At 41.3% G+C, this 17155-nt stretch overlaps 1 protein-coding gene across 4 annotated transcripts in view; it reads right to left on the bottom strand.

Moving 5' to 3' along the window:
• Window positions 1–17155, bottom strand: part of MB21D2 (Mab-21 domain containing 2) — a 97316-nt gene that overhangs the window by 70567 nt on the left and 9594 nt on the right. The window lies entirely within an intron of this gene.

A 17155-nucleotide genomic window follows, 5' to 3' on the forward strand; every position in this document is an offset into this window, starting at 1 on the left:
AAATTTTTAAAAAGGAAAGAGATATATGTAGGGACAAATTACACATCTAGGGTTTGCTTTAAAATAATCCAAGGTGGGATGGGGATTACTGATAAAACAAAACAGGTAACATATAGGTCATTATACTAGTCTCCCTACTTTATATGTTTGAAGTTCTCAAAAATAAGAAGTCTTAAATAAGGGTTTAAGCCAACCAAACGATTTCATCTCATTAACAAGTTGGTTCACTTTTAGGTAGAAGTAAAAAAGGAGGTTTTTTTTTTTTTTTTTTTTTTTTTCCAAATCTAATGGTCTGAGACCTGCTTTACCTGCTAGGTTTCCTTTGGAGAGTAAACAGTGGTTCTCAAACTTGTGCATACGATTCGCCTTGGGGCCTTGTTAAAATGTGGCTTCCATTCAGCAGGACTGGAGTGGAGCCTAAAATGCTGCATTTCTAACAAACTCTCAGATGGTGCTCTTGGTCCATGGGTGACACATTGAGTAACAAAGACAATAGGGGATTTACTGGCAGGGAGCAAGCATTAGCAAGGGGAGAAGCCTGCCATTTAGAGAGCTTCTCTAGGGTCTCCTCACTTCTTTGCACCCCAGCACCAGGCATCACAGGTCACCACCAAAATGAAGGACAATACAAAAACAAAAGAATCCCAGCAACAGGGTTTGTTTTTTCAGGGCCAGCCTTCTGCATCTAAACTAATTAAAGAACAATGAAAAGTCCTTGCCCTGATGGATTTCTGCTCCTAAATCTATTAAGTAATGACTAAACCAAAGATACATGTCCAGAAGTCAAAGTTCAGAGGCTCAGGCAAGATGTGGGAATCATTAACAAACTGTAAGAAGGTTAAAAGAGTAAACTATCTTGGAAACTCTGGTAAATTGCATCTGATAAAGAAATAAAAACTATTTAATTATGCACGGCTCTGAACAATCATCAAATCTCTGAAGAACCAAAAAAGAATTTCTATCCATAAAAAATCTTGTCCGCAAAATACAATTAGTTCCTCTAATGTTTTACAGTCATCAGGTGGACCTAACCAAGCCCTTAGAGACCCCTTCATTATCTGAGAGGCTAGCCATGCCCAGAGGGCAGGGATTATAATTCGGGATTCCCTCCTTTAGCCAGTCCAGTATGTGATTAAGCCATTACCAAATGATCTTACAGCGCCCATTCCTTGAGAGCTTGCTAAGTGCTAGGCAAGCACTAAGCGGTTTATATTAATTATTTCACTTAAAATGCTTTGTCTTCACTCATTGTCTTTTGAAATCTAATTATAAGCTGCTAAATTCCTCTCCTCTATGCAAATATTTTTCCTAAAATGTTAATTCTTGTTTCTCTCAACATGGAGTGATACAGAGAAGCCACTACACCCTCTGCCCTGTGAACTCTAGGTCCAAGCTATCCAAAATCTAGAGGAATAGATCAGACTTAGTCCCTCCCTCACCTTCCACACAGGAACTAGCTGAAGACAGGGGTTCAGAAGAGACCCACACAGTCCCTTCCTTCAATAAACATATGGTCCTGTGGAAAAGTCACCAGCAGAAAAATGAAAACATATTTATTAGACAGACACACATACACATATCCACACCCACTTATTAATTCTGTTAGAGCAGGCAGAGGGAATCCTTCTGACAAATGGATTATGGAGGACTCCAGTAAAATAAAATGATTTTCAGTCTAGGCCTTGAAATACAGGTATTAATACATGGAGAAATAAAAATACAAACGAAGGCACGGAAGCATGTGAGAACCTAGACGGGTGAGAAGCTTGGAATGGCTGGAATCCAGAGGCTGCTGGAGCTCCCTGGAGAATGGAGTTAATGAATTTCTAATTTCAAAGTCTGAGAGGTTCTTTGACTCTGAATGTCTAATTTTGTGCTTGATACTTAATACTTTTTTTTTTTTTTTAAGTCCTGTTGTCTTAGTCCCAGTAGCATTTCCTTGAGGCTGCAGTCTACAAGTTACTTGCACAGGGTCAAGCCTTACTGAACCTATCTGCCCTTGCCCTACAGAATATCACAGGATGATAAAGAAACATGTCTGTACAGTTTCTAGAGGCATGTTCCTGGGTGGCTCACACCTGAGCCAAAGCTGTGACCCAAAATATTTAATGAAAGAGCAAAGAATAAAGAAAAAGAATAAAGAAAAAAACATATTATTTGCAAAGTGTGCAATCTAAAACATTATGATAAAGGTTTTCATCCACAATAAGAAATAACTCTACTGTGCCTAAAATTAAATCCAGTTCAAATCCCTCCAATAGAAAAACTTCACATCCTGAACATCCATATCAAGAGTTGACACTCAGTTTAACAAAATAAAATAAATAAAATGCTGTTTGGTGAGTAAGAAACCCAAAGAACCCAACATTTGGACTTCAGAAATGTCTTCTCTGTGAAGGATGGATCTCAAGAAATAAGAAATACCTAATCCTATTTCTGAAACTATACCTATATAGAAAAACAATTCTTTTTATTTTTATTTATTCCCAGAATACACAGAAACAAAAGCAACCTTTTCTTGACATTTTTCAGTGTTTCTGGAAAAACATCTCATTGGAATAAGTGAAGAACGTTCCTGCCTCTGGCACAGGAGAAGTATAAGGATCAGATATGTAAAAGTAGTCTGTTAAACAGTAACGTGCAAAAACAAACGAAAAGCCTCACTGTTGTACGGATTGTATATTTTCACAGCTCACAGTGGCGAGGGAAAATTCCTACCTAAAATTAAAAAATAAAAAAAAAAACTAAGAAGATTTGCCCAATGTTTTCAACTTTATAGATTTAGGGAAATCATGAATTGAGTGAATCTTGGAAATTCAATATAAACAAAGAGCTTGTATTTGTCCTTTAAAGGAAGCCTGGGTTTTGGAGAGTGGGGGGCTTAGTTTTTAATCCCTGATGGGACTTGTAACAAAAGGTAAACCTGAGCTTCCTGCATCATTTTCTAGGTATTAAAAAAGTCTCATGCAATTTGTTTCATAAGAGATGATTAAAAAAAATCCTTACCTATAAAGTTAACAGCTGGCATACGAGGCCTCTGTCTGACCACAAAAGTGCAAACTCATAAATGCTGAAAGCCACGAAGCCAAGTGGTTGTGCTGTCTTGTAAAAACCTTCAAAACAAGTGAATTTCAGCAAAAATGATATATGGTGTAAGACTATGACATAAAATCATAATGGCTGCCCTCACATTCCCCATGGCAGGTGGTTACTGATGTAAGAGGTACATTCCTCTCAGAAGTCCCTAAATATCAGGTCTGAGCAAAACAGTGGAGAGGAGGAGAAAGAATGGCGATTTTAAAATTTTATTATTAATAAAAATTTAAAGATTGTCTTGAGGGGGGTAAAAATGATGGTGACATGCTCAAAGTTGTGTTTTTAGAGGTCATTTTCATCATTTTTTAACAGCTTATCTCAGAGAAAAACAACAGCACTTGGGGGGAGGTTAAACCAAAGATTTACTTCTAATACAAAACACATATCTTCTGACTTGCATAAAGTTCCTCCGGAAGCTTCCTACCCAAGTTAATTGGGAGAGCCGTTTTATCTCAAATAGGTAAATAAGGTCCTGCCTCGATATTCCTAAACTTACTGTCTTCACTCACTCACCCAAAGAGGCAACTTAATCTTGGACATAATAAATACACACCTCCCCTTGCCACATCCACCCTCTCCTCCCCACCACACACCCACATCAGGGGGTGTCAGCACCAGCTCCACACACCACAGCTGGCACCTTTGACCATCCATTCCTATCCCTCTGGGCTTCCACTTCCTTTCCGTAACAATGATGGCTGTTATTTTTTTCTAGGTACCAACTACATGTTAGGCATGATACTGAGAATGTTTTGTACTTAATCTAAGCCTCGCAAACAGCCAACAAATTGTTGTGAGGGTCAAGGAAGCTAAGAGTCACATCAACAGTTAGACAGGAAAAGACAAAGCAAGGATTCAGACCAAGGACTGTCCAAGTCCAAAGTCCTTGCTCTTTGTCCTTTCCATATCTCTACACAGCATTAGTAAAAAAGAAAATGCTGAGCCTGATGAATGCTAAGGGCCATTCTAGATCTGAGTGCTGTTTCCAACAGTTTCAATCTCCAGGTCCAGAATTCCATGTGACTGAACTCCTCTTGCTCCTGCCTGATCATCTGTCTACAGCATGCTCTGGGTAGGGAAGGACATGGCTCAGAGCATCTGGGCAGCTCTGGCACTTGTGTGAGTTTGTTTCTTATCCATCCCGTGTCTCACACATAGCTGGAGCTCTATGACCTCCTGTCACCTGCCTGCCAGCATACACACCAGCATACACTCAGTCCCCTTCATCCATTGCACAGATGGTCCCTCAGCCTGTGTCCAGGATAAAATTTTAGAAAACAGGCTAACCTAAAAACTGCAAGCTTTCTAAAACGTGCTGACACACTGCTAGATGTTTTATGTGCATTAACTCAGTAAGGCCTCAAAAATCCCCGTGTTTCTTTATTCACTTACCCAGCATGAATACTGAGCACCTTCTCTGTGTCAGGCACTGTACTGGATGCTGAGAGGTAACACCCACATGCATATATACTACCTGGAAAAGGCTTGGAGAAGGTAAGTGGTTTGTTGAGTCAGCTACAAAGTGGCAGAGAGGAAAGATTTAAAAAGTCTGCCATAAGCTTTAAATGAAGTGATGAAAACCTTCTCAATACATCTCGAATAACTTAGTTCAATACCTGATAATATATGAAGTGCTTCACATTTTAACCCATCATCAGATCTACAATTTGTTTTAAAGAAAATATTGTTTCCTCATATTCTCCAATGCTGAGTAGTACAATAAAAGAAATTTTATAGAAGTCAGTCTAAGTATGTCACCTTTTAACTTTTGATAAGTCAGAAACCTTCAAGTAGCGAGATAGAGCCCTTCTTCCCTTGCATAACATATTAAGCCTTATACGTCCACCTCTGCAAAAAGTACAGCAAGAACAAGTCGCCTCACAAACAGCTAATATTCTTTTTCCAAACTAAGCCTATTTCTTAAGCCACCAACTTTAATTCAATATACACCTACTGAATTTCTTCTCCATACCAAAATTTATTTATTTTTCTATCTTACAAAGAGTATACACTCCTAGGGACCTGAGTGAGGTGGTCAAGAGGGGGATGGAGAGAGGAGATATGGAGAAAAACTGATAATCATTCCAGTCTAAGGGGAGTAGTTTGAGGCTGGTATGTGAGTGAGCAGATCCTGTATTGTCACAGTTTTTCGCGAGAAACCATAAATCCATATTTTTTTAATAGTCGCCTGGATTCTTAGATGTTGCTATCTAATTCAATCGTTTGCTTGTTTTTAATATAATCGGGGCCAAATATGACAGGACTGTAAGCCAAATTCAGGCGGCAGGCACTCGATATATAATAGCTGGACTAGAATAATGAATGCAATAGGAGGAAGAAAAGCATCATAAGAGGCGCTGACCTGTGCTGTTTCCAAACCGGTAAGCGCAAAGCAAAGGGGAGGGGCGGGTATCTGCAAGCGGGCTGTGCGACAGTGGAGATGGCAGAGCTTCCACCTGCAGGCCATGTTCACGGGCACCTCTCACAGGGCTAAAGTGCCAACCAATGAGGTCCTGACCGGGCGTCATTTAACACAGTGCCTTGCACCTCGTACACAGACAGGGAATGTTGCTGCTTTCATCGGCAGCAGGACAGAAAAAGTTGGAATGGGTCTGCCACCTAGCTGTGTCACCTTAAGCACACTGCTTTACATCTCTGAGCCTCACTTTCCTTATCTGTATACAATGTGCTGGCATAGACCACGCTTCAAAAGCGTCAGCTATTGTTCCTGTTACAGAGGGGATGCGAAGCCCTTCCCAACGTAAAATGTGACAAATGAGAAAAGCTCCAAAAGCTGTGAATACGGACAAAAGTTGTAGCAAATTATTTTAAAACTGTGTAATCTGATATTACTTAACCCATCTGCACCTTAATTGCTTGGTTTACAGGATGGGAAAAACAAAACCACTTATCTCACAGGGTTTTGAGGTAAAAGCACATTTTATACTATAATGTGTCAAATATAACTATTGTCAGCCTACACATGAAGTATAAAATTTTTATTCCATGAAATACATGCATAAGACCACCCAGAAGCACATGACAAAGCAGCAGCTCCTTGTCACCCACATGTCAGGAATGCTGCTGAGGTAGCAACCTTCTCTGCTCACTGTTGATGCAATCCATCACCAGCTTCCACAGCCAACAGGCTCACTGGGCCTCACATCCACCGCTGACTGGTGGTTTGGGTAGTTTTGTCCCTGTTTTACAGACGAGGGTTTGGAAACTGAGTCTAAACATCTAACCCAAAGAACATCCCCACAGAGCAGCCTGCCTGCCTGTAGTAGCATATAAATGCTGGTGAGAAAGGCTCAGAAAAGTCTTAATTTAGGAGTCTACTGAATTCTTTTTAATTTTCCATCATTGCTTATTAATATGGCCAACACAGGCACACTTGGGGCTAATGTTACAGCAATCGAAAAGCAGAAAGTAACTCTGTAATAACCCTACTATTTCTAATAGAGTTACACGATGGGCACAGAATTATGTACAGAGGGGAGAAAATTGCATTAGACACCTCTGGACCTTTGAAATTGTATTACTTAGAACCCTGGCAAATGAGCAGTAAGTATTTAAAGAAGATTAAGATGAATTTCCCACTTGGTGTCCTATTTAATTTCTACAAAAGTATTTGGCTGTCACCTTCAGTGTACACTGCTCATGGCCTACTTGGTGCCTTCCACAGTGTAGCCACAGTAGCTGAGAGGGCAGCCCTGAGCTTTTGTGCCACCAATAGCTGCAGGGTCCAGGTGCCCAACCTCCCAGACAGGGCCAAATTCCCCTGGAGCTTAATGAGTCATCTTTCTGAAAGCCACAGGAGGGGATCTGGGCTTCCCCATGTGTTATACCATGTGCCAGGACTTCCTCAAATGAGTACAGAAACTGCTCTCTAGACATCCCCTTGAAAAATAAACAACTGCCCCAAACCAATCACTATAGCAAATCTGTACATCTATCCCAGGAATTTCAAAAGCATAGCAATTTGATGCCAGTTTTGATATCAATTAAGAATGTGATGACTATTTATGGAATTCTAAAATGGTTGACTAGAAGGAGAGCCCAATTTCCTCATTTTATTGCTGGGGAAAGTGAAGGCTACAGAGGGGAAGTGACTTGCTGAAGATGACATCATATGGTCTCAAACACCATATTATGGGGCAATACTCCATTTCCTGAAAGACCTGGAAAAACATCCTTAATAATTCTTTGCCTTGTTGAGGCAGGCTCCACTGACCACCTCTTGGGTCCCAGCCCAGGCATTCCTCATGCCCAGGCCCCTCTCTCCCCAGCTGGTTTCCAAGTACGGCATGGTCTCCCCCAGTGTATTTGCCCAGCCTTCTACTTGCCCCTCTGAAGATAAGTGCAGGGCGTTTTTCATGTGGGAGATCTCTACCTCTCATCACAACAGAGAGGCAACAGGTGATTGGAGCAACGAACCCAAGATCATCTTAAAGCTGCCAGTCTTCTTAACATTTGTCTATGGTCCACAAGGTACAGTCTAATTTTTTTTCAGAGATTTAGTACACCTTCCACTTCTATTCCTAAAATGGGAGATGAAGTGCCACCCCTCCATTCTTTGAGAAGCCCTCTCTCCTCCACACCCACCATCCAATCCCTCTGTCTTCCACCTAAGCAACAGAAAAAAAGCATTCTGACTAGGGGTGCATTCATTTCACAGGGCAGCCATCTCTCAAAAGAAAGACTGCAACACAAAAATGTAACACAACCTGCCAGTCACAGAGTTCTACAGAAGCAGGAAATGAAAAAAACTGGGTGGTGGGTGGAAGAGTGAGGGACCTGCCAGGGAATTCTTCATGGCCTCCACTTTTCAAGGGACCTGGAGGAGCAGAAGTCTCTTCTGATACCTTTACTTCTGGTCCAGGGTCCACCTTCTTCATGTCACCAGCAGGTGCCCAATCTCCAGCCCAACCTACATTCTTAAAAGAACTGCTGTAATCTTAAACTCCATATGCTGACATTTGAGTGGGAATTCTACAGTCTCCCACACCCAAACATATACTTCCATCACCTCCAAGTCAGGTCTCCCTTAAATTACCTCCTTCTCTTCTAAGTGAAAGTTATTAGTGTAAGCATCAGGTTCAAAACCTTGGCTTTATTTTGATTACTTTAATCCAGCCAGAGAAGAGGTTTTTAATCCATGCAGTCTATCACTGTGGAGTGAGGGGCTGCTCTGCTCCCCTCCCAAAGGCACCTTGGGCTGGTTTTACAGAATGACTGGGTAAGCCTGCTTGGTTAGTCCTACACTTTTTAAAACATCTGAGAAACAGGGTAAAAGAAAGTTTTAGTTTCCTGGGAAAATCTAGCTTTCATTTACTTACAAATAAAACAAAAATTTACTAGGAGCGCCATTCTACCTACTCAAGAAAATGTTGAGCCAAATGTTTGCACAAAGAATCACACTACACCTTTATTCGGACAACTTTATGCTACTTCTCTGTTCACAGGCTGACTACTACTCCTATTTAGATGAGATAAAAAAGGATTTTCAGCAAAAACATGGGAGAGGACAGTTTCACATACCATGCTGCTTATTTAACATACTACACATGCATTAATTTCATCCTCAAAAACCCCTCTGAAGCTAGATTTCTCTTCAAAACTCTTTGAAAAGTGAGACAGTATAAAATTAAAAGATGACACATCTTTTTATCCCTGTATTATTAATGAAGAAGCAGGCTCAGACAGAATAGTTTGCCCAAGGTCAAACAACTACCCCATCACAGATGCAGGTCTGCTTGACTCCAAAGTCAAAACGTCACAGTTTTTCTTCCCACTACACCACCCTGCTTCCTGTCATCTGAGACAGACATCCCTGTGTATTTCCTATTTGTGGCACTGACGCCTGCCCTCCCTTCCAGATTCAGAAGGACAAAAGCACTGGTATTGTTCCTCTCAAGCAATAAAATTTAACACAGAACCACAAATTTTGCCTACAAGGACATTGCCACTGGAAACAAAATCCTCTGTGCTAGCCTGGTGCCCTGTTAGCATTCTGTGGATTTTTGCAACACCACAGTTGGTCACTTACTGAGTATCTCGACAGGCAATAATGTAGCTACAATTCTGTGATATTCAGAGTTCCTAAGGGGTTTCCTAAGTGTCACTGCAGGAGCTTATTATGGCTGTGGGACCCCCAGCAGAAACAGAGTTCATGAGATGAGAGAAGACTGCCTCCAGACAAGATAGGTAAGAAATGTTGGGGGAGAAAAAGTAAGAGAGAACCAATACCTCACTTCTTGTAGTTTTAAAATAAACATCGAAGTGCAACAATAAACAATAAATTCCTCCATGAGAGAGATAGACAGAAAAGACAAGAAAAGGAAAGATGGAGAAATATTAACGATCGTGTTCTCCATTATAGTAAATAATTTTCTCTCTGTGGACCAAACAACCCTGTAGGGTCACATACATGTTTATTATAAGTTAGTGACAAATGATAAAACTGAGGCTCAGAGAAGTTATATAGCTTTTTCAAGGTCATCAAGCTGGTCGGTAACAACGAGAAAGTTTCTTAACTCCTGCCCATGGCTCTTTCTGCTCACAAGCCTCTGATGAGATGGACAGGAGGCCTCCTTGTCTTAGGGATGCGGTCACTAAATTTTGAGTTCTCATTCTACCAACAACTTGCTATGGAGCAATAGAGGTAAGTGAGGACTGTGGTAAACGAAAGAAAAGTGTGGCACTTCTAAAGGAGGCAGCTGCTGTTCAGGACCAGGTGATTCTGGCCGTAGAGGAAATAAGGCTTCATCCTCCTCATTTTTCAAGTTGGAAATCTGCTTTTCTGAAAAACCTCCCATCTTTTAAAGGTATGTTCTAAATTGTTTAAAACACCATGCTGGTCAAATCGATCATATGTACAGAGGAAACCAAGTTCACAGGTAACCAGTCCCAAATCTGGTACAACTGCAACATAAAGAACCAGCCCAAATGGCTAGTTCCTGACTGAGAGACCCGAAGATCATGGAGTTATTGATGCTCTAAATGCATATGCCCACTAATTATGCTTATATACTACTTTTCAAATACGTGTAGATGTTATTATGAAAAAATTTAACGTAATTTACATGATTAACTAAATTCATAATAGCTTTCTACAACTACTCGTTTTCCCCAAAGAACTGATAGTAATAATATAACCACTATCATTTGAATCCTCATAATTTTTTTCATTAAAAAAATCCTCATTTAGAAAAGACTGGCAATAATTGGACTAGATAATTTCTAAAGTTCTCATTTTTATAATTCCATGATTACATGCTGCAGAGATGTGGGAGACTAGGAAAGCAAGAGGAACTCCCTAAATACACCAAGGTACATATCTAAAAATCAGTACACACATGGCCATCGTCATGAACTCATCATGAAGTATATACCACCTAACTGTTAAGCTCCAGAAGTAAATAGCCAACAATGCCAGCAATATTTTTTGAGTCCCTCCCAAATATTTATTGAATAATCACATTTCAGGCCAAGTAAAAAAGACAAAGATATATGATAGGCTACCACTGAGTTTTTACAGCAATGGGAAATGTTGGACATCAATCACAAATAATTAAAAACTCATGATCAGTGCAACTAAGAAACCTGTGAAGCTAGAACGCCAGTTTGGGAGAATTTGGCCTGTTCTGTGCTAGCCTGACAGGATTCCATAACAAGCGTTGCTTTGACTGAGCTGAGATCTTATGGGTAAGCAGAAGTTAACACGTTGTGGGCATGTGGTAGGAGGGATGGGGCATTCCATCCAGCACATGGCCTCAGTGGGTGGGGATGTGGTATTTCCAAAACACCAAAAGGCCAGTGTGGCTGAAACTAAGAAAGTGAAGGCATCTGAGATTTGAGATGAGGCTAGAGAGGCCATAGGAGACAGCACTGAGGCCTGATAACCATGTGCAGAACATTATGGGTTTTTACTTTAGAGAGACTGCAATGCCACATAAAACCTATGTCGAAGTAGGTGTGCAAGAAATATATGATAAGACTGAAGCGGTGGCAGGAGATGGAGCCAGAATGTGAGCAAGAATTGCTGAGTCTCCAAAAGCCTTGTAAAGTATGCTAAGGAGTTTAAACTTCCTGTGAAGAATAATGGGCTGCCCCTGAAGGGTTCAGGAATGTTTAAAAAAGGATTGAGCACGGAGAATGGACTGAAAAGATGGAAGATCAGAAGCAGAAAGCCTAGTACGATGATTGCAGTAATCCAGGAAGCAGGTGGTCCATAGCTCAGGCTCGGATGGTGACAACGGCACTGGGGAGAAGAAAACTGAGTCTAAAGAAAGAGGCAGAGTTGACAGGCCTCAGTTCCTTTTCAGTGTTAGGACAGGAGGATGAGGGGAGAGTTCAGGATGACTGCAAAATTTGTCTTGGGCACTCTGGTGAACGGTGGTGTGGCTAAATGAGGAAGAGCAGGTTTGGGGCACAAGCAAATTCATTTTGGACACTTGCTTTGGGGCACCTTTGGGTCATCCAAGTGGAACTGTCACAAAGGCAGTCAGGACACAGGCTTGGGAGGCAGCAGCAGAGATGCTGCTGTAAAACTGGAGAAAGTATGAGGAGAGAAGAGACAGAAGCAGTCATCAAGGGCTGGACAAAAGAATACAAGTCTGTCCTTTAAATGGAGATTGAGAAAGGGGAGAAAACCAGGAAGAACATGTTGCCATAGAAGCCGGGGGAAGAAAGTTCAGGAGAGAATGGCCCACAGTGTCAAGCTGGATAAAGAATGACAAACCAGCGCACGGTGTTATCTTTTGTTCTGGTTTTCCTTCAGGGTACTGATCATAATCGGTACATTTTTTTTTTTTTTTATTGTCCATCTCCTCCTAAGACTTGTACAAACAAGATGGTTTGTTCCCCCATCGTACATCTACTGCCAGGCAGACGGTACTTTGCACAAAAGTTCTCCAAGGTCTCTGTTGAAAGAATGTATGGAGAATACATATGAGAATGTTTAGGAAGAAATCAGTATTAAAGGAGATACGGCAGATGAAGGGGACAGGAATAATCTCTAGGGGAGGTGGCTGAGCCAGAAGAGAAAATGGGATCCAGGAGACAGAAACAGGGGTCAGTTGGTCTTGAATGACAGAAAGATACTTAGAAAAATCATTTATCATCAATGCTGTTCAAGAATCAGAGATTATAAAATTCTGTCCCATGAGTTTCTACATTGTCCAGATGTGTTCGCCATCCCAGGATGTTTCCATTCCCACTGATATTTTATTGCAGGAAAACCATGAGTAAGTAGGTTGGGAATGAGGCTTCCCTCAAGATTCTAGTTTCAAACCTCTGAATCATGAACACTAAGATCTAGAGAAGTTATTTCATCCCAATGACTGATTTCATAGCATGATGCCAATGTGCTTCATTGCTTTAAGACAAGTTAACATACAAACATCTGCCCCTACAAAGCAAGGCAACTGGACAGAGTTATTTAACAAATAATTATTCACTTTTCAAAAGTAGTTACAGCACCAAAGGGGCAAATCCCTTTGTTAAACCAGTTCGATTTGTAAATTCTGATTTCAAAGTAACTTTCTTAAGAGTATATTTGGCATCTCCCTTTCACTGAAAAAAAATCTGTTCCCCATTCTCCCCACAATGATATAGACTACATTAACTATGTCCTAATTAAACCTTCTAAATCTGGAATGAAACCCACCTGGGGGTGGGGGGAGAAAGAGGAAAATGTTTGTGCTTTCATAAGACTGCCCTAATTTACTTAGCATCAAGGGCCCAATTGACCTTAATATAGCCTTCAATCAATCACCTAGCTGCGACACATACCTTCTTTCAAAATGAAGAAACAGTGGATAAGATGAGATTTCCTACGAAGGACTTTTAATAAACATAAACCGTAATCATCAAAGAATGTTTACTCTGGGGGCTGCCAAAGAAGGCCAAATGACAGAATGAAAAGACTCTGGCTTCAAGGACAGTAAAACCACCATCTTTTCCACACCGCCCACTTTGATCATCCCCCTCGAGGTTTAGTACCACCTACTGTTTATACGCCAGCAACCAACACAGGGCCTGGCATCGTGATGGCACCCACATTTTGGCAAAGTGCAACAAGGGAAGGAGCGGATGGCCTAGGTTTTAATCCAGCCTCTATCACCAGTTTGAGCAAATGACTTAACTGCTGTAGTTTTCTTATCTGTAAAGCAGGAATGGTAATAACACCCTCATCACAGGATGGCTGTGAGGATTAAATGAGTTCATAATTCTAAAGCACTTGGAACGGCACCTGGCAAACAGTGGGAAAGAGCTTCCCAAGATCATCATTATCATCACCGCCACCAGTTGGACCCTGAGCAAGTTACCATCCACCACAAGGTTGTTTCCCCACAGGTGAGATGATGGGGTACAAGAACTAATCTCAAGGAGATCCCCACTGGCTTAGTTCCTCAATAAAGCTGAGGATTGTATTATAATGCTCTAAATCCTCAGCCTCTGAGCTCTCAGACCAGCGGCCAGGAGGGGAGGTAGTGCTAGCTCTCCCTCGGGTCCCAGACTTACTGGCCCACAGAGATTCAGCTCCTCCCATCCACAGGCAGCAGTCCACATGGCATACCCCTTCCTTATTAAACAGGTTGTTTAGGGATGAAAATATTTATCATGATACTCAAAGCCGTGGAACACCATGGGTGCGAGAAAAGGACACTTCACAAGAAAGAAAGCAGAGAGGGAGAGACAAGGAACAACTAAATGACGAAAGCAAACAGGACAGACCAGAAACACGGTGCCCATGGGGTTATTTATTTAGCATCTTTCATCTAATAGCAATCAAGAGAACTTTAAACTACATAAGGTGGCTCTAGAGCTGGGGAATTGCTCCCTGTCTTGAAGCACAGCCCTCTCTCAGTGAGTCCCCATCACTTCAAACCCAGGTAGAACTCCCTGGGGAGCAAACTCTATTAAATGGACAGTCGCAGGTACAGATTTCTCAGGAAGCGGTCACTTGCTGGATATTAACCTAACCTCAATTCTGTCCAAAAGTAAAAATCAGGATGATCAAGTCCCCTTTTCTTTCTGGGCCTCAGTTTCCATTTTTGTAAAATGGAGGCCTTCTAATCATGGTAGCTACAGCTTTAATCCACATTATGCAGTTTTGAACCACATTATGTTCCTTTATTTCATATTTGCTTTTATTGTCAGTATTTAAAAATCTGGAGATTTTACATAAACATGCAGATTCATTGGATCTCTTAAAACATCCAAAGTCTATCAGCTCTGGCCACCTAATTTCCAAGTTTCCTAGCAGTATTAAAATTAAAGTACTCCAGTAATGATTTCCATTTTCCAGGGGGAAACATTTTTTTGTTTGTTTGAAGATTTAAAAAAAAAAAAAGGTTCATAGTTATTTGTCATTTCCTTGTTCAACTACCCACTCTACCAGTAGCCTTGTGACTTTGGACAAATTACGTAATCTGTCTGTGCTTTCGATTTCTCATCGGTAAATAAGAATGGGGAGAATAACCCTTCCTCATATGGTTATTAAGATTAAATCAGTTCATAGACATAAAGTATAAAGTACTTAGAACTGGGCCTGTAAACAGTAACCATTAATTTAGTGTAGTTATTGTTATTTTCAAAATTATGTAGTTTTCCTATTTAAAGGAAGTATTTGAGAGACAATATGCTAGGACTAATACCAAAACATGCACACACATGCACACACACACACACACGCACACTTGGCAGGTAGACAGAAACCTGAGTTCTAGTCAGGCCTCTGCTCCAAAACTAGCTGTATGTTTATGAACTACTGCCCCTCTCTGGGCCTCAGTTTCCAGATCAGACAGCTCAAGGGTTGCCCTGAAAGCATTCGGATCAGAGATGATACACCGGCAGCCACGGTGTTCTGTGTGACCTGCAGTTTTAAACAATATTATGTTCCCGTAATATTTTATTTTGTTCTCAATATTTAAAAATGTGTAGATTTTACATAAACATCCAGATTCATCAGGTCTCTTAAAACATCCAAAGTACTATCAGCCCTGGCCCTTTTGAGCAGTTCTTAAAATGTGGGCTCTGAACCAGCAGCAGCTATATCACCTGGAGACTTAGAAACACAATTCTTGGGGCTAGATCTCAGATCTACTAAATCAGAAACTCTAGGAGTGGGGCTGTCAATCCCTGTTAACGAGGAGCCTGGTGCATAGTAAAGCTGGAGAAGCACTGCAGTAGAACAACTGGCAGGAGCTGAAGAGCAGTGGCCCCTTTTAGAAGAGTGGAGTAAAAGGTGATCTCACTCCCCAGTGCACCCTCCACCCCTGGTGTCTCTGATTCTGACACCAGTTGGCATTTACTGAGCTGCCCACCACACTCATTTCCCTTGTCGTCCAGTCCCTGGTGGGCCTTGGGTTCACCAGCTCCTACCTAGATGGACCACTCTTCCTCACAACAGGGCTATGAGCCCCTCAGGCACCAATGCCAGTAGGATTGTCTTGTTCCCAATCAGGAACTTAGTCTGTAAGAAAGCAGGCTGTGCACACCAAGGGCACAGTTGAAAAAACGAACTGTTGAGTTTCCTTTATTAATCACAAGCCACACAAGCAGCTGCTAATAAGAACAGCTGTGGCTGCTAAAAGGGTGATCTTGAAGCAGCCTAGAAAAGTGCTTGCAATACCAATAACAGGCACGTGCAGGCTTGCAGTTTATTGGCTTGGTTCTTCCTACTGATCCTCAGTGCCTCTCTCTGTACCAGAAAGCCTCCTTCTTCCATACCCTGGGACAGGGTCAGTGGGTAGGAAAGAAGGTTCTTAAAATAAGCGTTAACACAAAGAATTTCAGGTGACCTTTAGAGGAATTAAGTTTGATCCCACCTCGACCCTTTGGTGACTGTGAATGACTTCTCCTGACCATTGGTTTCTTCCTATATTAAAAAAATAATAATAATAATACCTACTCCACATGATTGTTTTGAGTAGTCAAAATTAGGTTACGCATATGAAACTATTTTGTAAACCGTGGAGGACTACATAAAAGGCTTATTATTGTAGCCCTCCACAGTCCCATGTCCCATGAAAACTGCTATTTGACCCGTAAATCATCTAACGTAGAACTCACTGTTTCTAGACTGGGGCTATCAGGTGAAATCAGAGAATTCCATGACTATAAAGGGCCTTTTGAGAACCTGTAACCCAAGCCTTCTACACTGCTTCCCTCCTCACCAATCCCTGAATGCTATGAACAAGAGCCAAGCCAAAGGGTGGCCCCACCTGGAAAATATCCACCGGCAAGGTCACTACATTCCAAGGCAGGTGGCCCATTCCTTCCACCTTAGGCCTCATCTGAACACAGATCCATTCCTCCTTGTAGAGGCCAAATCAGACTTGCGATCATTTAATTAGCATTCAAAGCTGCTTTCAAATTTACCCCACCTCAGGGCCTTTGTCTATGCTGCTCTGGCTACCAGGAATACTCTTCCACCAAGTCTTCAGATGGCCAGGTCCTTATTTATCCTTCCATTTCAAATGTCTTTGCTTTAGAGAGGACTTCTCTACCACTCTTCACTCTATCCTACCCAGTTACCCTCAATCATAGTATTCTGTGTTTTATTTTTATAGCACAAGTCCCTATTTCATTGTGTGTTAAATCTTGTTGAATCCCTCAGAGGACATAAGTCCCACAGACATAGTGACTTTGCTTTTATTATTCACCACTTTGTGCACAGATACTGTAATTGTACCACGGTAATTACTCTAGTATATGATAGGCACTACAGCATATGCTGAATGAACTTATGAATTAATGAGTGAATGCTTAACACCATTCTATGCACATTGTAGATATTCAAATAGTTGATAGGCCAAAAACCTAAACAATACTTACACCAAATTCCACTACTGACTGAACTCAATGCATAAATAGTAATCACGTCTTCTTGCACTGAAGAAAAAAATACAAAAACCAAACAAACTGAACAACAGCTCCCCATGCCAACTTTATTCATAGCAGCATTGGCCCTAGTTATGTCTCTTTATCTTGTACAGAGGGAATTCATGAAAAGGCACTTATGGTGGACAAAAAACAGAGAGCTATTTCC

Source organism: Rousettus aegyptiacus, unplaced genomic scaffold (assembly GCF_014176215.1).
Source record: "Rousettus aegyptiacus isolate mRouAeg1 unplaced genomic scaffold, mRouAeg1.p scaffold_m13_p_4, whole genome shotgun sequence".
In the NCBI taxonomy this organism is placed as follows: Eukaryota; Metazoa; Chordata; class Mammalia; order Chiroptera; family Pteropodidae; genus Rousettus; species Rousettus aegyptiacus.